This window comes from Balaenoptera borealis (genome assembly GCF_965194805.1).
Source record: "Balaenoptera borealis genome assembly, chromosome: 4".
NCBI lineage: Eukaryota > Metazoa > Chordata > Mammalia > Artiodactyla > Balaenopteridae > Balaenoptera > Balaenoptera borealis.
In genome coordinates, this window is record NC_138861.1 from 12,885,444 (window position 1) to 12,911,833 (window position 26,390).

General features: G+C 34.9%; 1 long non-coding RNA gene and 1 pseudogene across 2 annotated transcripts; both read right to left on the minus strand.

Annotated features, from left to right (window-relative positions):
- Nucleotides 1-1,396: 1,396 nt before the first annotated feature.
- LOC309628506 (stromal membrane-associated protein 1 pseudogene) lies at nt 1,397-3,378 on the minus strand (annotated as a pseudogene). Its single transcript has 2 exons — nt 3,312-3,378; nt 1,397-3,125 (listed from the first exon to the last, which is right to left on the minus strand). The product of its transcript is annotated as a stromal membrane-associated protein 1 pseudogene (transcript).
- A 2,653-nt stretch (nt 3,379-6,031) lies between these two features.
- LOC309628627 lies at nt 6,032-26,297 on the minus strand. The gene is made up of 2 exons (XR_014244597.1): nt 19,934-26,297; nt 6,032-19,894 (listed from the first exon to the last, which is right to left on the minus strand). It is a non-coding gene; the product is annotated as an uncharacterized lncRNA (long non-coding RNA).
- Nucleotides 26,298-26,390: the final 93 nt, after the last annotated feature.

Sequence of the window (26,390 nt, forward strand, 5' to 3'; positions counted from 1 at the left end):
CAGAAGCAGCCACAAGTGTAAAAGACCTAAGACTCAGAGGTGGAAGTTTGCTTGGCATGTTCTGGAACAAGGAGGCTGGTGTGACTAGAATGAGATGGGTAGTAGGATTTGTAAAGGGGTAGGATATGCAGTCTGAGAGAGAGAAGCTAGGGTATAGATCATAAAGCATTTGGTAAAGAAATTGGAGTTTTATAGAGAATAAATGCAGTTTGCATTCAAGCAACCTCTGCTCTAAATGTGACTAGAAAAATAATTAGCATAAGAGAACAGCTAACAGTGTGGAAATGGGGCAAGGAACTGTTTTTCCTGAGAAGATGTGACTCCTGAGACTGTGTTCTGCTCATGTCTTAACTACCTCCAAGTTCCAGGATACTATGCTTCAGATTGATTGATGGTAGAAAATATCACCAACAAAGAGGAGATTGCTTTCATCTTATGACTATAGTAATGAGTATTATTTAACAGTAGGTGAAACTGGAAATTACAATGGGCATATATTACTTACCAGGAATACAGATTTAAGCTCTTGATCACAAATGACAACACATATAATTTGGAGAGATGTATATGTCTGGGTAAAAGACTATGGGCAACACGCCAAATTTACTCGATGTTTTCATTAATAATAGTTACAGACTTCTTGAAGCAACGAGCATTAGATGGTTGCTAGAAAGGACACAGGTGAATACAACTCGAGAGTGATAGAGGTACATGTTATATAAGAAAACGAACTCATGAATCTCTAAAAACTTAATGTGTTTGTTCCTATATATGTGAAATTAATGGATATCTTGATGAATTTTCTAGTGACATTCACAATTACTTGTATATTTGCTCATGTATTTCTAGGCTGACTAGTCCTCTTAGTTTGCCTGGGACTGTCCCAGTTTGAGCACTGAAAGTCCAGCATTCTGGGAAACACTTCAATTAGGGCAAACTACGATGGTTGGTTACCCTATTTCTAGAAATCTTGAAAGTGAATGTGTTATAGATGGTTATGAGTCATCTTTTTTTTTTTTATGGGTTCATCTGTTTAATACAGGGTTATGACATCTGTCAGTACTAGGCACCATAAAATGTAAACACAATTACTGTCATAAACCTGGATACACCTTCAAGGGTTGAAGTGGCTTGTTTAGTTACCCTGTTTGCATCTAGTGCAGAGAAAGGTCTCGTGTTTGTTAGCACTATGTGTACATAGGAAGAGATCCCAATTACGAGGGAGGCAGGTAAAATCTGACTTCTTCAAACATTTGTTAAACAACAACTAATTTTGTAGTAACATCCAGGTTTATCTTCCTTTCTCTAACCACGTTCCCGGTTAAGCACATCATAGCAACAGCACAGTGACGTGAATGATGACATAAAAGAATCTGGATACACTAGAAAACAGTGCTCAGTGATACATTGACATTCTATTTATATGATTAAACATTTGATCATACAGTACCTTCCTACAGGATTACTGGCTAATCTGGATGTGGGGTTCATACTGTTAGAGGTATTACTAACAAACATGATAGCTACTTCCCTTATATGCAAACACGAGAGCTGTAATTTCATCGACAGGGAAACTGATTATGCACGTTGACCGAGCAGCTTCCCAGATACTGTGTCTATGAAATCCTGGGAAATTGTGAGCAAAAGCTGCCTTCGACATGAAATGGTTTCTCAACCTGCTTTTCGCCACAGCAAATTTAATCCATCAGTACAGACCAACACAGTCAATCAATCAATCAGATAATTCTTAATATGAACAAATGGGGAAAAAAGAAAAAAATATTATGTACACGAATGAACAGGGGAACGCGGCTGCATCTCCGCAGGAATGTAGGGGGTGGGGGGGGGGGAGCGCGGTGGGCCGTGCTGCAGGGTCACTTCCACAGCTGTGTGCTGAGCGTCTGACCTGACGAGCCCCCCGACCACCCTGCTGCCCCCGCCGTGGTGCCGGGGGGCTGGCTGAAGCCCGCCGTGGGGCTTGCGCTGCCCAGGCTCAGGCCAGCCATCTGCTGGTTCACCTGGGAGAGGTTCCAGGGGGGCTGCTGAGCTGGCGGCAGGCCACACTTACTCTGGGCTGCACCCACGTGTCCCACCATCCCTCCTGGGGGGCCGACCACACTCTGCGGAAGTGGCATCACCCCAGTCTGCGCGTTTCCCATGAAGCCGTTGGGCAGGGGCTCGGCCCCATCACGCTTCCCGCGAGGCCGGGAGCTGCAGGCACAGGCCCGCCCATGGACGGGAAGCCTTGAAATGCAGCCGGTGCTTGTGAGGGAAACGGGTATATTTGTGGGTCCCATAAACACACCAGGAGCGCTGTGCTGCTGGGTGGTCCCTGTGCCGTACAGAGATAAGATGGAGTCCCTGGAGAGCTGTTTCTTGGCCACCTCTTCTGACTTGGTAGCTTGCTCAGTGAACAGATCCAGATCCCCAGATGTCACTGTAGACAGAGCGGCAGCTGCTGGTACAGAGGACGTCCCCTGAGCTGGCGGCAGGACAGTTGCGGGTAAGGGATTCGAAATCATCGGTCCAAAGATGTCCAGATCGTCGTTCAAGGCCTGTCCCGTGGCTGTGTTCCCATTAGTCACTGGCACCTCAGCAGGGCCGTCGAGTCCTAAAAGATCAACAGTGGGCTCTGCAGCTTTTTTAGGGCTGGTACTTTTTTTAGGCTCCAATTGCTGATCTTCTTTCTTCTGCAGCTTTTCAGTTGTAAGAGGTTTTGCAGGCTTTTCTGGCTCCTTTTCTCTCTTTTTCTCTTCCTTTTTTTTTTTTTTCTTTTTCTTTATTTGTAATAGCTATAGCATTTTTATCGTAGTATTTCTTCTTTTCATATTTATCTCTGATGAAAAATTCCACTGCTTGATCTGTCTGTGGTCTTCGAAAGTTCTCTGGAAGACTGGCTTCATATAGCAGTCTTGCTTTAGTATTTCCCGTATCTTGCCTGCACTGGATCTGTTCCGGTGTCCATTGGTCTAGGTTGACTGACTTGACCCTGGATATATGAACCCCAAGATTCCTATGGATGCCAGCACATCTGATGCAAATAAACACACCAATATTCCAGGAAGCCCATCGAGGACATATTAACACTTTTCCATGGGTTGCAAAATAAATTCTAAACAATTTTCCTCACAGTGTAAAAGTTGTCAGAATCCACAGGAAAATAAAGCATTTGATTCAAAATTAAACTAAACGCAGAAAACAAAACAAACAATGGCATTTGGCAAAGGTGCTAAGAAGCGGCCCAGGTGTGCACGAGGACCCCGGAGAGACGCCCTGTCACTGCCGACTCCAGGGCGGCCGGGCTGTCCCACCGCGCTCCCGCAGAGAGCCGGAGAGAGAGGCTTCCCGTCCACCGGCCCCAGGCCCTCTATGAGTCATCTTTTTAAGTTTTGTTCAAAAATAATTTATATTACAAAATAACATAATGAACATAATATAATGAATGGCACTGGTATACCCAGCACCCAATTAAAACATTTGAAATGACCTCTCTTCTTAAAGCTCCCTGTGTGCTTCGTGTCACTGTCCCATCTTCTAGCCTTGCTAGGAGGTTACTGCTCCGATGAAATATGCAGTTACTTTTCTGCTTTCATTTTAGTTTTACCCCAAATTTAAGTATACTTAAACACTATATTGTTTGAATTATCCTTGTTTTGGAACTTCATATAAATGGTATTGTATTATACATATTTTTCTGGCACACATTTTTTATTATTCAACGTTATATTAAAGAACATTCACATTCATGTGATCACATGTGAAGTATGTTTACTCATTATCATCAGTGCGTTAAAAATGATAAGAAAATAATAACTAGTGTTTTCTAGACTTACTGTGTTTCAGAAACAGTTCTAAGCTCTTTGTGTGTCCAAATTCTTTTATTTCTACAGGAAAGAAGTGGTAGAAACTCTCATTATCAATATTTTATATATGAGTAAACAGATGCAGAGAAGTGAAATAACTAGAGAAAAATGACTAGTAGACCTGGGATTCAAATCCATAAAGTCTGACTCCAGAAGCCTCATTCTTAGTCATTAAAATAAGGCATCATATTTAACTGTATGAATATATGACAGGTATACCCATTATCTTGTCAGTGAATATTTGGATGGCTTTCACACATTTTTCCAATAACAGACAATAACTGTGCAACATTTTTTTTCTTTTTAACATCTTTATTGGAGTATAATTGCTTTACAATGGTGTGTTAGTTTCTGCTTTATAACGAAGTGAATCAGCTATACATATACATATATCCCCATATCTCCTCCCTCTTGCGTCTCCCACCCACCCTCCCTATCCCACGCCTCTAGGTGGTCACAAAGCACCGAGCTGATCTCCCTGTGCAATGCGCTGCTTCCCACTAGCTAGCTATTTTACATTTGGTAGTGTATATGTGCAACATTCTTGTAACAGTTCTTATTCAAACAGTAAGACTTTCTGTAGATGATGCTCAAGTTTTGAAATGTGTGCCCTTCAGGAAGCTCTGAAATCAAGGTCCTTTCTTTATAATGCTTAAAAATTTCACGTGGTTTATTCTTTGAGTTTAATCTTTATATTTATTTTGCTTTTGGGGGATGATTATAAAAAGTTGAAAACGTGTCAAAAATCTACATTAGGTTATTGCAAGCAGCAATGCTTTTACCTCTCAAATATCTTTTTCTATAAACTGAACTTGTAAATATTATTACTTAGTGAAAAGATTGCATGGAGTCCTCTTCCCACTCTGGAGATGTTTATATGATAAACATATATATATATATATGACTGAATTCACTAAAAATTTATGTCACAACTTATATCCTAGTCATCACCATCTTTCAGGCTTTCATTAGACTTCATGGATGGGCCTTTCTGACTAGTCTAGCTTGTTCAGGCTCCTACTACAAGTATCTTCGTATCAAATTTGCAGGAAAGATAAAGGAAGTGTACTATCCTAGTTTTTACACCTTAAAATCTAAACATCATAATTTTTTGATGTTCATAATTATTTGATGTTTTGTATTATTTCCCCTATATCCTGTAATCTTTAGGTTTATAACTAAGTGCTTTATCTGGTATATTTCACAATAGCAGACTCCTCTAGTAAACTAAATAAAGAGCTTAAGGAAATGGCTCAAACGTTCTGATATATGTTGAAAGCAAATATCAAATTTGTTGTAATATTTCTCTGATTCTCACCTTGATGTGGAGGTAAAATAGTCTCAAATACAAAATGATAATTTGCTACTATTTTACTTTAATACAAATGAATATAGAGAATTTTTTAATTTCTCTAAAATTTAAAATTTCTCTATGGTTATATAAAATGAAATTTTCATTTTTTATAAAATACTGTGCTTATAAATTATGTGTTCATAAGTTTTGAATGAAGTGGTAGGGAGCCTACAGTTCCAAGAAGTGAACATTTTTCTTGTATTATCAATGATTTTATACAGTGAATTTGTCTCTAACTTACCAGGAAAATATTCTTGTTCTAAGAACTCAAACTGCAAAAGAGCAAATAGTATATTTTGATTAATTCTCAATTATTGTTTTACTCTATTAAAACATTCAATTTCATCATTTTAAATCTTCTTCCTTTATCCATTTATCATTAAAAGTATACACACCCACAATAAATTGTCTTAACATGACTACAGTGTAAAGATTTCTTTGGAATATGATCCATTCAAAAGTGAAATAACTGAGGTGCTGCTGGAAAAAGAAATTAAATACAGCTAAGAATACCTTTGGGGCTTCCCTGGTGGCTCAGTGGTTGAGAGTCTGCCTGCTAATGCAGGGGACACGGGTTCGAGCCCTAGTCTGGGAAGATCCCACATGCCGCGGAGCAGCTAGGCCCGTGAGCCACAATTACTGAGCCTGCGTGTCTGGAGCCTGTGCTCCGCAACAAGAGAGGCCGCGATAGTGAGAGGCCCGCGCACCGCGATGAAGAGTGGCCCCCGCTCGCCGCAAATGGAGAAAGCCCTCGCACAAAGGCGAGGACCCAACACAGCCAAAAATAAATAAATAAATTAATTAATTAAAGAAAAAAAAATACCTTTGAATTATTTTTGTTTTTATTGTTTTGGTTGGGATTTTCTAGAGTGATTAATAAGATTATTAGAATTAATTGCTTATTTTTAAAATTGACCTTAGTAGAAATGAACATTTAAAATATACAAAGTATTTTCCTGTTAGGGCAGACATCTTGCTACCTTGCATAAATGAACCAAGTTCAATATTATTCTCCCATTATCACACAAACCAGCCCAAAGTCTTCTCTATTGGCTGAAATCTACTCAGAGCTATAGTAATCACTTATAATATGACAAATTGGCACCTTCAAGATTAAACTATGGTACAATTCTTTTTTAGCATATTCCTTGGATGATTACAGTGATAATGAAATGAAAAAAAAAAAAAACCACCACTTATTCAGAACCTAAGTAGCATGCCTGTTTCAGATATCTTGCTTACCTGATCTTATTTAATTTTACAATAATTCTACTTAAAATATTATCTGGATTCTGCATCTGAGAGATACAGGTACATTAAATGACATAATGAGAGGTAAGTGTATGTGTTTTCATATTTTCTCTAGTACTTATGGTCTCGTTAGGAACAAATATCTACCTTTTATTAAGCAATTACTTATTACCAAATATGTTTTATATATATTATTATCATTTGATAAAAATGGTTTCATGGTCTTACAGGCTCTATTATTAAATTTTCATTTCATATTAAAAATAATGGAAAGCTACTGAAGGATTTTAAGAAAGGAAGCAGCTAGTCACGTTAAAACAAATTTTAGACAGTTTAAAGGAAGATAAGTGAGGAGATGATTTAGCAAGTTATTGCAGTAATTCAGACCTGAGACAATGGTGGCTTGAACTAGTATGGTGTCAGTGAAGATGGAGATACATATATAAATAAAGTCATATTTTGAATTTAGATTCACAGGGATTGGGTGTGGAAAGGAAGGGGAAAATAATTCAGATTTCAGATACAGGAGTTATGAATTTCAGATGCCTGTGGGATAGGCACACAGAATGTCAAATATGTAATTGAGTATGCAAATCCAGAAGAGTATCTTTGCCTGAAGGTAAAACTTTAGGACCTTTCAAGCTCCCAAATTATTTTTTAAATCCCTAAGAGTAAATGGAATCACCAAAAAAGTAATTTGTGGAGGAAAAAGGAAAAAGGTACAGGACATAGCCCTGAGGCAATTTGACATAAGTAAGAAACCAGTAAAGGGAATTTAGAAGAATCTGTCTGAAAGATAAGAGAAAAATCAGAAGAGTGGAGTGTCACTATGAAATAAAAATGTTAAGTTAATGAAGAAAAACTAATTAAAGAAGAACTGAAGCAGAGATGTAAAAGTGATATATTAAAAACAAAAAAACACTGAAAAGTTAGCAATATCCAAGAAACAAAGGGGATCCGAAAATATTATCAGACTGAAGAAAATCTGTCTCAATGTCAAGGAGTAACAGATGTATATTCCATTATAGTGATTTGTTTCTCCCTGTTGTTGCAAGACATTATATCTAGAAAGGACATGGCCATGACAGAGAGCAGCTCACAACTACTGGAGATGATGGGAGTTTACAGGGACATAGCACATTTACATTGCAGGTCCAAGTAGGAGTACAAAGAGAACTGCAAATATTTCATTTCCTTTTCTTGCCAAGCTGAATTAAGTAATGTGCCATGTGATTATAGAACTACCTGCTTTGATTTTTATGAGAGCGTTTATCAAAGCACGTTGTAGTCATCTACTATATGTCTTAGTCTTCTCCACTGTGCTGTATACAATTTGAGGAAAAGTACTTTTATTGTTTTTTTTTTACTTTTTTTTACTTTTTTTTTCTTGTTTTATTATTATTTTTTTAACATCTTTATTGGATTATAATTGCTTTACAATGGTGTGTTAGTTTCTGCTTTATAACAAAGTGAATCAGCTATACATAGAAAAACAAATACTGTATGCTAAAACATATATATGGAATCTAAAAGAAAAAAAAAAAAAGAGGAAAAGTACTTTTAAAAACCTGTATCCTTAGTACCTAACTCTGTGTGGTTCATAGTATCACTCATTAAATATCTGCTAATGGAATGATACATGAATGCACAAGTGGGGAAATATATCTTTTGTTTTAGCCCAAATGATCATGTCAAGAAACAAGTGGGCATTTTATGAACAATTTATTTTGGATCTAGATAAGACAGATATTTCAAATACTTAGAACAATCTAAAAAAGAAGGAGAATTGCAAATTTTATGATCATTTAAGTTCATTTCTATCCTAACATTATATGATATTACTTCCAGTCTTTAATATTCTCAGTACTATATGATACAGTTTCTAGTCCTCAAAAAATTAATGGGGTTTGAGAAGAAGAAAAATAGTTATTATAAAAAGCACTAAGAAAGTGAAAAATTAGAGAATGAAGAGAAAATGTATATGAGTTATTTAATGTATTATTAGATGCAATTTAAAACAGTCATTAAGAAAATACCTATTTTTACTAAAGGTAAACTGGTTGCAAAAATTTAGTCTCTCTTCCTCTCTGTCAGCCTCTCTCTCTAAGGAAAAGGACAGAATGGCAGATACAAATACTGAAACAGTAATTTTCAGGGCAAGTTTTGTGCTACTTTCCTAAATAAAACAATTTTTTAAACAAATAACTATTTGTTACACGTCATCAGAAAAGTAAATTATCATAGATAATCATAGTCAAACAATAAACCTAATGCTTCTATAGCAGAGGGGGGCAAAAAGGTGATGAAGATCAGAAAAGCAGTCAATCAATTAATGACTCAAATTTATAATGACTCAAAATCAAAATATATGACAGTAAAATGATTTCTTATGACAATTATGAGGATAATAATATTATTTTTAACATGAGTGGAATAATTTATTTCTATATTTAAAATGTTATCACTTTGTCAACACTTACTTTTGCAAATATCCATATTTTTCCTATATATCATGTGAAAAAAACAAAATGTCACTAACATGTTTTTATCAATTTACCATTTTTGATAAGTCAAAATATTGAACATTTTAAACACATTTATTGGCTGTCAAGTATATATTTGTGATGGTACCTACTCAGCTTCAGTGTCATAAGGCTTCTTTTATTGAAATATGAAATAATTCAGCCTTCAGTTGTTATCACTAATTGATACTAAATTAACTTTATTAAAAAATTCAATACCTTGATAGATATTCTGTACTGTATGATCTTTAATTTACTCATTTGAGAATGAATTTTTACCTAGGAAGTATTTTACAATTATTTTATATGAATGAATCTTATTCTTTTATAAACAAGGTGAAAACATAGTGCTTTCAAAGAATTTCATGTGTGTGTTCCAGAGAATTGTTTCCAATGATTCTGTAGATATGCAAATAATAATTAGAAAATGAGATGTAAACAAAAAGATATTCAAGACGCATATTTCCTTATGAGAGAATAAGAAATATAAGTTCAGGTAAGAAATAAATGCAAATTTATGGAGTACCATTTTAATAAAAGATATGAGACTGGCATGTGGCAAAAACATGTTTTCTTCTTTGATTGTTTTCCCTTTTAATTGGGTCTTGAAGTGGTTTAATAATACAAGTAAGACATTTCAAATAATGAACACTTGAGATCAAACCCAGATTGCATTTTGTGTACTCAGTGAACATGGCAGGGATTTCAGTTTGTCAAAGGAGAAATCAAGATAATCAAATACTGAAATAAAGTGAATTATCTTTTAACTTTATGCTGGCTGTTGTGAGAATTCAACAACAGAGAGATAAGGTATGAAAAGTGCTCGATAGTGTACCTGGCACAGAGTGAGGGCTTAATAAGGAAAGGTATGACTATAAATACAAACAATTAATCAGTAAAATTTACACTCTTTTAAGACATAGAATCATAGCTTTGAGGAAAATAAATAATTCAAGATTTTTAAAATCTTAATCTTTAGTAATTTTTTGAGTGGGACTCTGAAACATCTAGCCCACATATATTGCCCTGTTCCTCTATGTGAACACTCATATGCCCATAATTCATTCCCACCATACCAACTTAAACTAATTCCATTTTCTCTCTTTTTCTTAATACTATGTACATCGTACTTTATTATCAGCAATTTCATTTTTATTCTTGCTCAGTTTTTCATCTCACATTAAATTTTTTGTCATGACCAGATTTGGCTCTTCCCCAGTTATGCTGCATTCAGTGCTGCTCTTTCTTTTTCTATTATTTGGTATTCTGTAAAGCTACCTTAAAATCTGATTTACCTACTTTCCCCAACCCCTTCAGTGAACGTTAATTCACTTATTTATGAATATATATTTATTAAGTGTCATCCATGTGCCAGGTAGTATTACAGGCCCTCGAGATACATCAGTGAACATAATAGCTAGAAATGTTTGCTCTGGAGTTGTTTCTGCTTTAAGGAGGGTGTGGGAGATAGACCATAAACAATAAATTTAAAAAAATGAAATTATAATGAAGGTTAAAATTGCCACAGGATGAATTGTACCTTGAGTCTCATCCATATCTGATGTAGGTGATATTTAGATGAGACTGGACTGCAGAGTTCATGCTGGAATTAGTTAAGACTTTTGGAACTGTTGGGATGGAATGAATATATTTTGCATGTAAGAAAGACAAGAATCGGGGTCGTGGGCAGGGGAAGAACACAATGGACTGAATGTTTGTATCCTTCTCATATTCACATGTTGAAATCTTAGCCCCCAATGTATGTGGGGCCTTCAGGAGGGAGGGGAATAATTAGATCATGAGAGTGGACCCCTCATGAATAGGATTAGTGCCATTCTAAAAGAGACCCTAGAGAGTGCTCATCCTCTTTCCACCATGTGAGGTTACAAGGTGAAGTATGCAATTCAGAATAGAACTCTCACCAGTACCCAACCATGCTGACACCCTGATCTCAGATTTTCAGCCTCCAGAACTGTAAGAAATAAATTTTTGTTTTTGATAAGCCACTCGGTCTATGGTAATTTGTGATAGCAGCCCGAAATAAGACAGGATGGTAGATTTCCATTTGAAACAAAATGGTCAGGGCAGGGCTCATTTAACAGAGGAAAGTGGGAGAACATAAAGGTATTAGCCTCATGGATACTTGAGGGAAGAGCATTTCAGGAAAAGGAGAGAGCCGGTTTTAAAGCTAGGAATTTTTGAGAAACTCCAAGGAAGCAATTGCACCTAAAATAGAGTGATAGGAGGTAGAGTATTTGGAAGGGAAGTCAGAGACATAACAGCGGACAGATTTTGTATAGACTCATAAGCCATGAAAGAGATAGCCTATGTTGCTTTTACACAGAGGAATAGAGAGTTATTGAAGGGTTTTGAGCAGAACAGCGTTAAGATCTGAATTAACATTTTGGAAGAATCATTTTTATGTTAAGAACAGAAAACACGGGATGAGGAGTGGTGGCAGCAATGAAAAAGGACCAAAATTTCCATTTCATTTATTTCCATTTTTTATGTCCATATAATCAATGTCAATCTATTCACTTTGCAATTCACTTTTTCTACTTTCTAGGCTATTTAAGTCTCAGGTTATATTTTTCTTTTACTGCATTATCTGCTGCCAGTATTGGTAACTCTAACATCCATTTTAATCATCTATTAAATAGCTAACATCAAATATCCCTAACTCGTTTTACTCCATTGATATTTATGTCACATTGCACCCTGGCCATATCCTAAATCCTGGATATATAAAGAATATCCCACCTCTGAGATAGGGAATTTGTTCTAACACCTCTCTTCTTAAAAGTTCTTATCTCATCTTCCAAGATTATTACAGCTTTTGGATTATGTCACCTGAACTGACCCTGATATATGTTCCTTAATTTCACCAAGATTGTTAACATTCCCTAGCGTCATGAAATTATACCTTAATATAAATTTTAGACTCAGTTATAGCAAACAAATTCTTAGTACCATCCTTGTCAATTTATTAATGTCATTTCCCTGATTTTAATCATTTATGCAATATTTAATTTGAAGTGTTTTCTACCTTGAACTTAAGGTTCAGGTAAAAATCCATCAATGTTAATTAAAGCATGGAGTGAGATAATGAGCTTGATTTAAATAGAGGATATTTTTAGATTCATTGCCGCATTTCTACTTCTTCTGTATTCCCACTACCAAAGCCAAAATGCTATTTCCAGAACGTTTTGTGTCCTGAGGAGATAATACAAGAGAAGTGTAAAAAAGATGTGCAACATGAATTCCACTGCAGTGTTATTTATGAGACAATAGATACAAATTAAATATGCAGCAGTGGGAGACAGTAAATTATATCATGTTATATCACCTTAATGGACTATTATATAGCCACTAAAATTAACAGATATAAAACTGCATTATCTTGAAAATGACTTTGATAAAGAAAATCTAAAAACTTAATACTCTATCTCTTCAATGATTGTGAAGAGTATATATGTGGCCAAAAACTGGAATGAAGTATTGAAGATAAAAATACGATTTGTTAAAGTGGTCAGTTTACTAGTGATATTTTACTATAGTTTTCATTTTTATAATATCTGGGTAAAAATATTTAAGATCTCTAAGGAAATATCTTAAATTTACATAGTCATATGATTTTTGTCAATCAAGGGATGAATATGTATATTTGAATACATAGAATGGACTAGATCCAATGTGCATCTCCCTATCCATAAATAATATTTAGAATTTTAACCCTCATATGGAAGTCCAAATCCCATCTTCCAACATTTTTCCGTTTGCTTCTATTATAAAGGATGCTTTTATTTTCAGATTATCTGTTGCATTTCAACTACTGATAACCTGCAAATCATTTTTGGCATGTATCCCATGTCATATGCAGGTTTATAAAATGTTTTACACATTATCAGTAAGTTCATTCTTTTTGTCATTTCTAACAGGTGTGAAACAAATTAATTCTAACACTGTTTTCCCTTTAACTGATTAAAATTACTGTTATTTTGACAATTTTGTATACTTTTGGAATCAGCAATGCTAGATTTTGTTTACGGATTATTTATGAAGAATAGTATGAAATCTCCATACCAGCTGCAATATATTGTTGAGGTCTCCAAAGAACACTTGCTATTATTTTTCTCTCTGTGTCTTTGTCTTTCTTTTCCCCTCTGGTTTTACATCAGGCTACACTGTTATCTGTAGTGAAAATGATGATCATATCTGTTGTAATCCTAAAGTTTCTTCAAGTGAAAAAGGATATGTAAATCTTACATTATCTATAATTCTATCTGTATTCGGAATGAAATGTCATTAGATTAGCATTGAAAATGACTTTTTTAAAAAACATCTTTTCATTGTCTAGGAATATTTTTTTGGTCTAAACCTATATCTTCTAATATAATTTTGCAGCAAATACCCTATGTTACAAAATTTAACTTGAACATATCTCTATACTCTTCCTCTTCCTTTGTATTTTTTTTCCAGTTATTAAAGGCTTTGAAACAGTGCTTTATTCATATCTACTTTCTTAAAAATATTCAAGTTACTTTATACACTGCCTTTTTTGATCAAAAAAACTCAATACAAGATAATACTGTATACCATTCATATCTTTTCATACACTCAATAGACTTGCAGATGTATTGGTTTAGATTTTTGTCATCGTGATATCATCTCAATATATAAATTGTACCCACAAGTTAACCATTTAAATGTACAATAATTAAGTGAATCAATTATATTGGATTCTTGAGTTTCAGTATGGTAGAAACCCAAGCAGGGATATATAATTTTTAAATAAAAATATTAAGTATAATAAGAAAAGTCTTCTCCTAATTTATCCATCAAAGACTGGTTTTACAAAATAAGTATAAAATTTTAATTATTTTCAAAAGGTACCTTACCTGTCAAAAATGTATTTTTGAGTAGCTTGTATGGGTAAAATGATTTCACTTTTAGTTGTAATGCATCAGAATTCTCTGGAAGCCTAATTTAATATATGAGGCTTTTCAGGAAAATCATGAGTGTTTCAAAACTATTCAGTGTCAAGCCAGATAACATAGACTCTGGAGTCTATCTTGTGAAATCTGGACTGGAAGAATGGATAGGAAAATCTTCTTAATGTTGTTTCTAAAACCCCTTCTGGGCATTCTGTCCCATAGCTTCCTGTGGCTCCAGGCATGTCTTCATTCATTGTTGGCCATGCCGCCTAACACAGGACTTTGCTACTGTGACCACAGCCAACTGGATCAAAGGGAAGATCATCCACATGCTGATCAGTGGACTTTATAAAATTCCTTAGTAATGAATGTTTTAGCTGACAGGGAACAGGTGACTAAATTAAACCATAAAAATCTTTCGGTGAGGAATTTGAAAGTGTTATGTTATAAAAAACCAGTGTTTACCAGCAGCTGCTGGAGCTGAAAGACACAGGAGGAAAGGGTATCAGAGACTGCAGGGAGAAGGAAAGAATAAAATTAATAATACTTGTATTATGAGCACTACCACTACTAGTAGTAATGTATAGAAATAACTGGTGAATAGCAAAAGGAGCCTAGAGGGAGCATGTAAATCGTGAAAATGATGCAGTACTGAAATGAAGAAGGAATTTTCATTATTGATACCTTAGCAAGATAATATCATCACAGGGTATACTGGCAACTCCAGATCTTGAATTACCTCCTGGTTCCCATTATCTAGTTTATAAGAGGTATGACAGTATTGCAGTTCTGAATTTCACTTGCATGTCCTGGTCTATCTACTATTCCTGGATTCCCCCAAGGCTTGGCTATAACAAGGAAATTCACTTTCTCCTTATTTCCTTGTATATTTTTTAACCAACTCCCTTTTTCTAATCTAAATAAGTTGACATCTAAAGACGCTTAACACAGAATTCAGCCACTCTCAGGAGAGTTAACATCTTTAAGTGTTTTTTGGTACTTAGTCAAAAGTATGATCCCAAACTTATTTCAACTAGAAGTAAATCATCACAGAGAACATAGCTGTAAGGAGGAATACAATCTACTGCATATAACTTTACAAATAGTGCTAACCCAACCCTTTTCTCAACAAATCAACTTTTTATCATTTAATTGTTCAGTAACAGTTCAAATAAATATATAAGTCCTCGTGTTGTAGAGAATGATTGTACTTATAACTAAACACTTTGAAAATAATTCATAAACATCTATGATATCACTTTAAGAAAGCCATCAAGAAATGTGTGTATAAATGAAATGCTTTGATGTTAGGAATTGTCACCATCAGTGCAAAGAAATATGTCATATAAGATCAAGGAAACTTACAGTGAATTTATAGTGTTAAAAGATAAACTGAGGCATATTAAAAATTTTAAGTGGTTTTTTTTTGAGCAAAAATTGATTCATCTAATCTAGCCGATAGAAACAATCTCCAAGGAGCTGTACAAAATGAAAGACTTTATAGGCAGAAGAGAGTCAGAAGAAGTTATACTAGGCAAAAAAGCAGGTTGGTTATTGCAAGGTTACTTTCTTTTAGGGGGTCTATCAGGCAGATTACCTAACTAGTGCTTATCAGGTGATTCTTGATTGACTGGTTTAAGCTTCCATTTCTGAGAGAGTTGAAACTAATTAAATTAAGTCTTGGTTGTGATGTGGAGCTTAGCATAAATGGTCCATTTGGAGCCTGTTGTCTTTTTTTTTAACAATAGCCATATTTCAATTAGTAATTTCCTTATCTTTATTGTTCATCCTAAACAATAATCTATGTTTTAGGTGGGATTTTCCTCTTTTCCCATAAATATTCCTTTTCAGCTTTTCTCTTAAAGAATATGCACCTTTGGGAAATCAGTGGGAATGAACAGTTCCTCTTCAGATGGCATTAATAAAAATTTAAAAATATGCTACAGATATTTGGAAATAAATGTAAATAGTAGTATAAAGTGAAAAGCAATAATAGGAATATTCGAAAGGTAATAGAGAAAATAAATCTTAAAAAGAGAAATTAACAAAACAAGGGAAAGACAAGCATAAAATATAGATAGTAACAATCTTTTATAAATTTACAACAATAGGGCTTCCCTGGTGGTGCAGTGGTTGAGAATCTGCCTGCCAATGCAGGGGGCACGGGTTCGAGCCCTGGTCCGGGAAGATCCCACATGCCGCGAAGCAACTAAGCCCGTGTGCCACAACTACTGAGCCTGTGCTCTAGAGCCCACGAGCCACAACTACTGAGCCCATGCGCCACAACTACCGAAGACTGCACGCCTTGAGCCTGTGCTCTGCAACAAGAGAAGCCACCACAATGAAAAGCCCGCGCACCGCAACAAAGAGTAGCCCCTGCTCGCCCCAACTAGAGAAAGCCCGCACACAGCAACAAAGACCCAACGCAGCCAAAATAAAAAAAAATTGAAAAAAGTTTACAATAGTGTTCTAGAATTCAAGTAAAAAATAAGGAAAAAAAGTCAAAAAATATAGGCTGATATGTATATATGTATAACTGAATCACTTTGCTGTACATCTGAAACTAATACAACACTGTAAATCAACTATGCTTCAACTTTTTAAAAATTAAAATTAAAATATATATATAGGCTGAAACTAAGATACAATCAAGAACTAACTATGAATATCTATAATTAAAGTATCTTCTCAAACCTTTAGTAAGATATTTATGGGAGAGGCCTCTCTGTAAGTGTACATGGTTTTGATTGTATTTTGATTTATATTATTAATTTTAAAACATAAAATAAATACAGTCTTTCAATTTGATGAATTGTATTGAAAGCCTAATATGTTGGTACTATGCTAACCTTTTTTTTTTTTTTAGAAAGCTAATCCCTTTATCATATTCTCAAGACTGTATAAACATTAACTTGTTCTCTGTTGTCTGTTAATTTCTCCACCTAATTTGTGGAGTCCTTTGTTCCTGCAACTATACAGATTGGCTGCAATTCAGGTTGGCTGTACAGTTGTCATTCTAGAATGAGAGAACACATATCTCCCAAGTTCAGTGAACTCTTTCCTAGATCTCAAATTTTTCTTCTTTATTACTTATGCTCATATTTTTACTGGGTAAATCCTCAGATAACTTCTTAAATTTTGAGTCTTTTCAATCTGAAAATATCTTTTTCAGGCTTTTACACTTGACTGATAGTTTTGTAATGGAATTCTCATTTGAATTTTCCCTTACCACATTGAAGGTCTTGCTCCATTATCTTTTTCTTTTTCTAGGTTTATTGAGGCATAATTGACAAATAAAATTGTATACATTTAAAGCATATAATCTGATGATTTTGTATACATACACACTGTGAATGAAATATTTATCACAATCAAGTTAATTAACACTACCATCAACCCACATAGTTATTTTCTGTATGTGTGTGTAGTGAGAACACAAGATATACTCTCAGCAAATTTCAAGGATACAATACAGTGTATTATTATCTATAGTCACCATGCTGTACATTAGATCCTCAGAACTTATTCATCTTATAACTGATAGTTTGTATCCTTTGACCAATGTCTCCCCATTTCCCCCTCATTCCCCCCAGCCCTAGACTTTGGCAAACACTATAACCACCACTCTACACCCTGTTTCTAAGAGTTCAACTTTTTTTTGAGTCCACATATAAGTGACATAATACAATATTTATTATTTGTCTTTCTATATCTGGCTTATTTCAACTAGCATAATGCCCTACAGGTTCATTCATGTTGTCATAAATGGCAGGATTTCCCTCTTTTTTATGGCTGAATAATATTCCATTGTCTTCTATATCCTCCATTGCTAATGAGAAATAACCTTCTAGTCTAATTGTAGTCCTTCTGTAGATGACCTTATTCCCCCCACTCCCACCTCTCTCTTCAAGCACGTAGGGCATTTTCATTATCCTCATTGTTCTGAAATTTTACAATGATGTGTTGTTTATTCACGTTTATGGGATTTTGGTAGGATTTCTGAATCATACAGCTCTAAGAAATTCCCTTGTATCAATTTGATAACTTTTTTCTATTTTCTCTATGATTCTCTTTGGAATTCTAATAGGAGGATACTGAGACTGCTGAAAAGAATCTCTATGATTCTTATTTATCTATGTTACTCTTCATCTCTTTGGGTTTTTGTTCTGCTCTCTGTGTCATTTCTAATATTCCAATATTTGTATTGCTTGCCTAATAATTTCTGCAATTATATTTGTAATTTGAAAAATTATTTATTACTGAATCCTTTTTTTATAGTACTCTTTTCCTGTTTTTATTTAATGGATAATAGTTTCTTGAAAACGCTTACAGAAATCTAATTGCAACTGTATTTATATTTAGTTCCTCCATTTTCCATAAATTACTTCCAATTCCTACAGGGTCACATTTTTCCTTTTTTTTCTTTTTTCTTTTTTTTTAATTGCTTAAAGATGTACAGGAATACCTTAGAGATACTGAGGGTTCAGTTTTCGACTGCTGCCATAAAGCAAGTATTGCAAAAAAGTGAGTCACACAAATTTTTTTTGTTTCCCAGTGCATATAAAAGTTATGTTTACACTATACTGTAGCCTATTAAGTGTGGAACAGCATTATGTCTAAATAAACAATGTGCACACCTTAATTAAAAAAATACTTTATTGCTAAAAATTGCTAACCGACATCTGAGACTTCAGCAAGTCATAATCTTTTTGCTGGTAGAGGGTCTTGCCTTGATGTTGATGGCTGATGACTGATCAGGGTGGTGGTTGGTGAGGGTTGAGGTGGCCGTGACAATTAAAATAAGATAATGAAGTTTGCTGAATAGATTACTCTTCCTTTCATGAGCAGTTTCTCTGTAGCGTGCAGTGCTGTTTGTTAGCATTTTACCCACAGTAGAACTTCTTTCAAAACTGGAGTCAATCCTCTCAAACCTTACCACTGCTTTATCAACTAAGTTTATGTAATGTTCTAAATCCTTTATTGTCATTTTAACAATCTTCACAGCAACTTCACTAGGAAAAGATTTTATCTTAAGAAACCACTCTCTTTGCTCATTCATAAGAATCAACTCCTCATCCATTAAGTTTTTATCATGAGATTATAGCAGTGCAGTCACATCTGAGGCTCTACTTCGAATTCTAATTCTCTTGCTATTTCTGCCACATCTGTAGTTATTTCCTCCACTGGAGTCTTGAACCCATCAAAGTCATCCATGAGGTTTGGAATCAACTACTTCCAAATGCTTTTTAGGGTTGATAGTTTGACCTGTTCCTGTGAATCAGAAATGTTCTTCATGGCATCTAGAATGATGAATCCTTTCCAGAAATGTTTCAACTGACTTTGCCCTGATCCATCAGAGGAATCACCATCTATGTCAGCTACAGACTTGTGAAATGTATTGCTTAAATAATAAGACTTCAAAGTTGAAATTACTCCTTGATCCCATGGGTTTGTAGTACAGATGTTGTGTTAGCAGGCATGAAAACAACATGAGTCTCATTGCACCTCTCCATCAGAGCTCTTGGGTGACCCAGTACATTGTCAATGAGCAGTAATATTTAGAAAGGAATCTTTTTTCTGAGTAGTAGGTCTCATCAGTGGGCTTAAAATATTCAGTAAACCATGTTGTCAATAGATGTGCCATCATCCGGCTTTGTCATTCCAAGTATAAAGCACAGGCAGGGTCAATTTAGCATAATTCTTGAGAGTCCTAGGATTTTTGGAATGATAAATGAGCATTGGCTTCAACTTAAAGTCACCAGCTGCATTAGCTCCTAACAAAAGAGTCAGCCTGTCCTGTGAAGCTTTGAAGCCTGGTGTTGACTTCTCCTCTTTAGCTATTAAAGTTTTAGATGTCATCGTTTTCCAGTAAAAGGCTGTTTCATCTACACTGAACATCTGTTGTTGAATATAGCTACCTTCATGAATTATCTTAGCTAGATCTTCTGGATAACTTGCTGCATGAATTATCTTAGCTAGATCTTCTGGATAACTTGCTGCAGCTTCTACATCAGCACTTGCTGCTTCACCTTGCACTTCTATGTTATGGAGACAGCTTCTTTCCTTAAACCTCATGAACCAACCTCTGCTGGCTTCAAACTTTTCTTCTGCAGCTTCCTCAATTCTCTCAGCCTTCACAGATAAGAGACATAGGACCTTCCTCTGGATTAGGCTTTGGCTTAAGGGAATGTTGTGGCTGGTTTGATCTTCTATCCAGACCACTAAAATTTTCTCCATATCAGAAATAAGGCTGTCTCACTTACTTATCATTCGTGTGTTCACTGGAGTAGCACTTTTAATTTCTGTCATGAACTTTTCCTTTGCATTCACAACTTGGCTAACTATTTGTTGTAAGAGGCCTACCTAGCTTTTGATCTGTCTCAGCTTTCTACATGCCATTCTCACTAAGCTTAATCATTTCTAGCTTTTGATTTAAAGTGAGAGACATGTGACTCTTCATTTCACTTGAACACTTAGAGGCCATTGTAGGGTTGTTAATTGACCTAATTTCAATAATTTTGTGACACAGGGAATAGGGAGGCCTGATAAGAAGGAGAGAGATGGGGGAACTGCCAATTAGCGGAGTGGTCAGAACACATACAACATTTACTGATTAAGTTCACCATATTATATGGGCATAGTTTGTGATGCTCCAAAACAATTACAATAGTAATATCAAAGATCACTGATCACAGATCACCATAACAAATATAATCATAATGAAAATATTTAAACTATTGCAAGAATTACCAAAAGTGACACAGAAACATGAAGCGAGCATATGTTGTTGGAAAAATGGCGCCGATAGACTTGCTGTGTGTAGGGTTGCCACAAAACTTCAATGTATAAAAAACACAGTAAAATGAGGTATGCCTGTATGTGATAAAATATTTATGAAATTATGCAAAAGAACTAAATAATAATCAACAGACCTATACCACAATCCCCTTTAACAATCAAAAAAATCAATCTGCAATACAAGTATATACTCTTCTCTCCATCCTGCATGTTCAAGTGTAAAAAATATTCTGAATTTGTTTTTTATATTCCCATACATTTCTTGTTATCTTACTACATTTTCATGTATCATGAAAAAATAATCTTATTGAATATGCTGAATATTTTCTGTAAATGGTATCATATATCTCTATTCTTCTTGCTTTTACCATTCAATATTATACTTTCGAGTATCGTGCATATGGATGTAGGTTAATCTTGTTCATTCATATTCATTGCTAATGGTACTAATTTGTTTAGATAGATGACCACTTCGTTATCCATTTTTGTTTTAATAGGCTATTACCCCCTTTTTTCTCTTTTAAAATAATGCTGCTATGAACACGAACATTGGTATATGTACCCCTGTGTTATGAGAAAGAATTTCTCAAGGATATAAGGACTAAGGTGTGGAAATGATGAATCATGTGCCATGCACTTTCTCAATTTAGATATTGATCTCCAGATTGGTTTCATCAAGGCACATTCATCCTCCCTTTCCAGCAACATAAGAGTTCCCTTTCTCTACATCCTTCTTAATTTCACACACATATAAAGAAGTCTCTTTAAATCCCTAAAAGATAATTTTGGAATGGAATCTGAGACATGTAAGATTGTTATCATCTGAGACAGGTAAGTTTTTGTGTCATCTCTGTTTGCTGGCAGCTTGATTTGTCTTGGTTCACCTTAGTAAACTTTGGGTGTCCTAGCTTGCTGCAAGGTGTCCGCGTCCCAGCTATCCAACTTGTGTGCCCCAAAGAAATATCTCCTTTTCCCCAAAGGTCTGGTAAGGCAATAATCTTTAGGTCACAGGATTTGGCAATCACCTGAATGTTCCTTTAACTTCAGTAGCAGCTTACTAATGTGATGTGCTTCATATCTGCTCATTTAAGAAGAAGGCATACAGATGGCCAGAAGACACATGAAAAGATGCTCAACATCACTAATCATCAGGGTATTGCAAATCAAAAGCATAAGGCATACCACCTCACACCTGCCAGAATGGATATCATTAAAAAGAGACATTAAATAACAAGTGTTGGTGAGGATGAAAGGGAACCCTCATGCACTGTTGGGAGTATTGTAAATTGGTGCAGTCACTGTGGAAACAGTATGGAGTCTTCTCAAAACATTAAAAATAAAACTACCATATGATCCAGCAATTTCACTTCTGAGTATTTACCCAATGAAAACAAAAACACAAATTTGAAATTTGAAAAATCCAGTGTTCACTGCAACATTATTTACAATAGCCAAGATATGGAAGCAACCTACATGTCCATTGATAGATGAATGGATAAAGAAGATGTATACACACACACACACACACACACACACACACACACAGTGGAATATTACTTGGCCATTAAAAATGAAATCTTGCCATTTTCAACAACATGAATGGATCTAGAAGGTATTATGCTAAGTGAAATAAGTCAGAGAAAGATAAATCCCACATGATCTTGCTTATATGTGGAATATAATAAAACAAAACAAACAAAAAACAAAACAAAACAACAGACTCATAGATACAGAGAGCAAATGAGTGGCAGCAGAAGGAGGTGGGTGAGGGGGTGAGTGAAATAGGTGAAGGGGATTAAAAGATACAAACCTTCAGCTATATAATAAATAAGTCACAGGGATGTAATAAACAGTGTAACGAATATAGTCAATAACAATATAATAATTTTATATGGGGACGGACGGTTTCTAGACTGTGCATCATGATGTGTGCAAATGTCAAGTAATTACGTAGTACACCTGAAACTATCATAATAGTGTATATCAACCATATTTCAATCAAAAATAGAGAAGAAATTTAAAAAAATAAATACACTCTCCCAGCTCCCCCTCCAAAAAAAGAAAAGAAAAGAAAAAGAAGAAAGAAAGGCAAAAAATACAAGCTAATTAGGAGCTCTGGTTACATGGGTGTGGTCTGACATACACCACCTATAGAAATGCCAAAATGAAGAAGTCTTTACTCTGCTTTAACACCCCCAGTGTCTTCTTTAGGTGTTTTCCAGAAATTTTATTTAGTCAGCATTGAGAAAAACCTCCCTAATTTTGACTGAGATGTAAACAAATTGGCTTCTGCGTGTTCTGTACATGCGATGAGAGTGTATTACCGATAATCACAAGTACATATCTGTAAACAACGCTTTGCTGTCACTATGAGATTTTATCCCACAAGTCCTATCTGTCTAAAAAACCCATGCCTCTAGGATGCTACAAGGAATGTTGGGTCCACCCTGGCTCAGCCCCTCTATGTATACTTTTAACTTCCCTGTCCTCTGCTTTTCTTCACCAGTTATCATTTCCCAAACCCACTTCAGTTCTTCAGAAATCTCTTGAAAGAGCTTTTATTTTCCTGCTTGTTCAAACTTCTCATTCTCTTCAGATTTATGGGTATTAATTTATTTTAAAAAATTTTACTATCAATTAAATGGAACTATGGGAGGGAGAAGGTAGATAAGCCCATATACGATGTCCAGCATCTTAAATTAAAAATTCCTGCTAACATCTACAAGTCTTTTTTTTAAATTAATTTTTATTGAAGTATAGTTGATTTACAATGTTGTATTAGTTTCTGTTGTATAGCAAAGTGAATCAATTATGCATATACATATATCCACTCTTTTTTAGATCCTTTTCCCATATAAGAAAATACTCTCTCATTACAGAGTATTAAGTAGAGTTCCCTGTGCTATACAGTGGGTTCTTATTAGTTATCTATTTTATATACAGTAGTATGTATATGTCAATCTGAATCTCCTAATTTATCCCTCCTCCCCTTTCCCCCTGGTAACCATAAATTTGTTTTCTACATCTTTGACTCTATTTCTCTTTTGCAAATAAGTTCATTTGTACCATTTTTTTTTAGATTCCACATATAAGTGATATCATATGATATCATTTGTCTTTCTCCATCTGACTTACTTCTTAATATTTTCTTAAAGGTGAAAGGCAGTATTAATAAATAGTGTGGACTCTAGTAAGTTAGACAGTTAATCCCCTTCTAATAGATAGCTACTTTTTAGATTCGCGCAGGAATGTAGGCCTGGTATTATCAGATTTCATGATTTTTAGAAATATATCAGTCATCAGAATTTTTAAATCAGACCTCCTACTTTCTTAATGAGGGCATGATTTTTGTTAGCACTGTGTGAGCTGAACATGTCTGCAACAAGTATCCAGATTGCATGATGCCAGTGCATCATATTTCTCTTAGATCTATTATGAACTTAATTATTTTTAAGAATCCTGACAACTAGTTAGTATTTCCCACATTTACAAATGAATAAACTGAGATGGTCTAATATTAATTAGCCTGCCAGATGCTACAGAGAGGACTTGAATTTTGGTCTAAGTCCAGGTTGTCTGACATCAAACTCATCATACTCTGAAGAACAGTGTACGTAGGTGCTAAGTAGGTAATACATTAAAGAAACTATACAGTTACCTCACGAAATGTAAATCTTATCTAAATTACTTTTGAAAATGTTACATATGTTTTAAAAATATCTTTCGATTCAGGGGCTTTTGAAGATTGCCTCATTTTCTTCATCATCAAACTGGAAAGAAGGAGCCAATACTAACTTCCTTCAGTCTTAACCTCCTGCTTATTTCTCAGGGTCTTGCAAACTGATTTCAGCTCCACTCACCCTATTCCAAAGAAGACAAGAGTTGACATTTTAAGGGGTGTTTTATTTTTATATGCAGCAGGTGGGAAATATTTCTCATTAGACACTTCATAAATGTGTTTAATAATGAATGCACTGCTTGGCAAGTAAAATTGTGTTAGTGTTATGTGTCACCTCCTCCTATACATGGGGTTTTAATAAGTTATGCTCAACAAACCAAGAACAATTTGAAATACGTAGTTGCAGATAGTCTGTGACTCCTAAGAGATATCAATTGTTAGTAAAATTTTTTGCTACTAACGTTCTGTGGTATTAATGTTTTGTTTTATGATTGTGTAAGATATAAAAGTCATGTTTCTATTTTTCTTTTAAAAATTTGAATTTTTGATGAATAAATGGTGCATTTATTCATTTTATATGTTCCAAATACTTCAAATAATTATTTTACCAGATAATTAAAAATTAGTTTATTAATTTATTATCAAATATGCCTATTATATGTATATATTTGTGTGTGTATACATGTATGTATGTACATATATAATTTAAAATACATGCAGTTTTCTTACTAAACATATCATAGAAAATTAATCTATGAAGTCATTACTTGATTAAATAGGCTTGATCTAATCACCACCTATACTGATTACACTGAAGTCCAGGCCTCCATCATTTCTCTCCAGGACGACTGTCCAGGCCCCCCTAATAATCTCTTTAGTCCAGTTTTACCCTCTTCCCTACTTATGCATTCATTTTTCATACAGAAGAGTTTTTAAAACATAACACACCTTTTCATGCCTCTGCTTACACTACTTCAATAACTTTCATCAAGCTTAGCATAAAAATACATAGCCCCACATTCACCTACCTGGCCCTACATAAATCTTGCACTAACTTTCTTCTCCAGCTCATATTTGAACTTTCTCCCTTTCCTCGTTACATTCCAGCCACAGTGATGGTATTGCCATCCATCCAAAACTCCACCTTAGGGCTTTGCCACTTTCCCAAACATGGCACCCTATTTTATTTGTAGCTTATACAAAACTGATTTTTTTTAATTATATATTCTGAACTTTCCTACTCATACTGTTCTTTCTTTTAATTTTTTATGGAGGTGTCCACACTACAGAAAAGCACACGAGCCTGAGTGCACAGCTCAGCTAACTTACAAAGTGAACACACCCATCTAACCACCACTTGAATCAAGATAGTGGATACCACAACACTCCAGAAGTCTCCATCATTCTCTGTCCCAGTCACATCCTCCTAAAGATAAACAATGTTCTGACCTTTATTTCCATATGTTAGATTTCCCTATTTTAACTTCAAATCAGTGAATTACACATCATGTATTATTTTGTGACTGACATTTCTTACCCTCTGTTTTATGTATTATTATGTCTGATTTCTTTTTTATTGTGGCAAATAAACGTATATTGAGAAATCTACCTCTTAAACAAATTGTTAAGTGTATAGTACAGTATTGTTAACTACATGCACATTGCTGTGAAACAAATCTCTAGAAATTTTTTCCGTCTTGCATGAAAAAAAAGGTCACTCTCCCCCAAACCCTGGAAACCACCTTTCTACCTTCTTCTTCTAAGAGTTTGACTACTTTAGATACCTCATTTAAGTGGAATCTTGCAGTGTTTGTCCTTCTGTGATGGCCTTATTTCACTTAGCAAGATGTCCTCAAGGTTCATCCATGTTATCACATATGGCAGGATTTCCTTTTTTATAAAGGTTGAATAATATTCTATTGTATGTATATATACTGCATTTTCTTTATCCATTCATCTATGGATGAACATTAGGTTGTTCCCACCTCT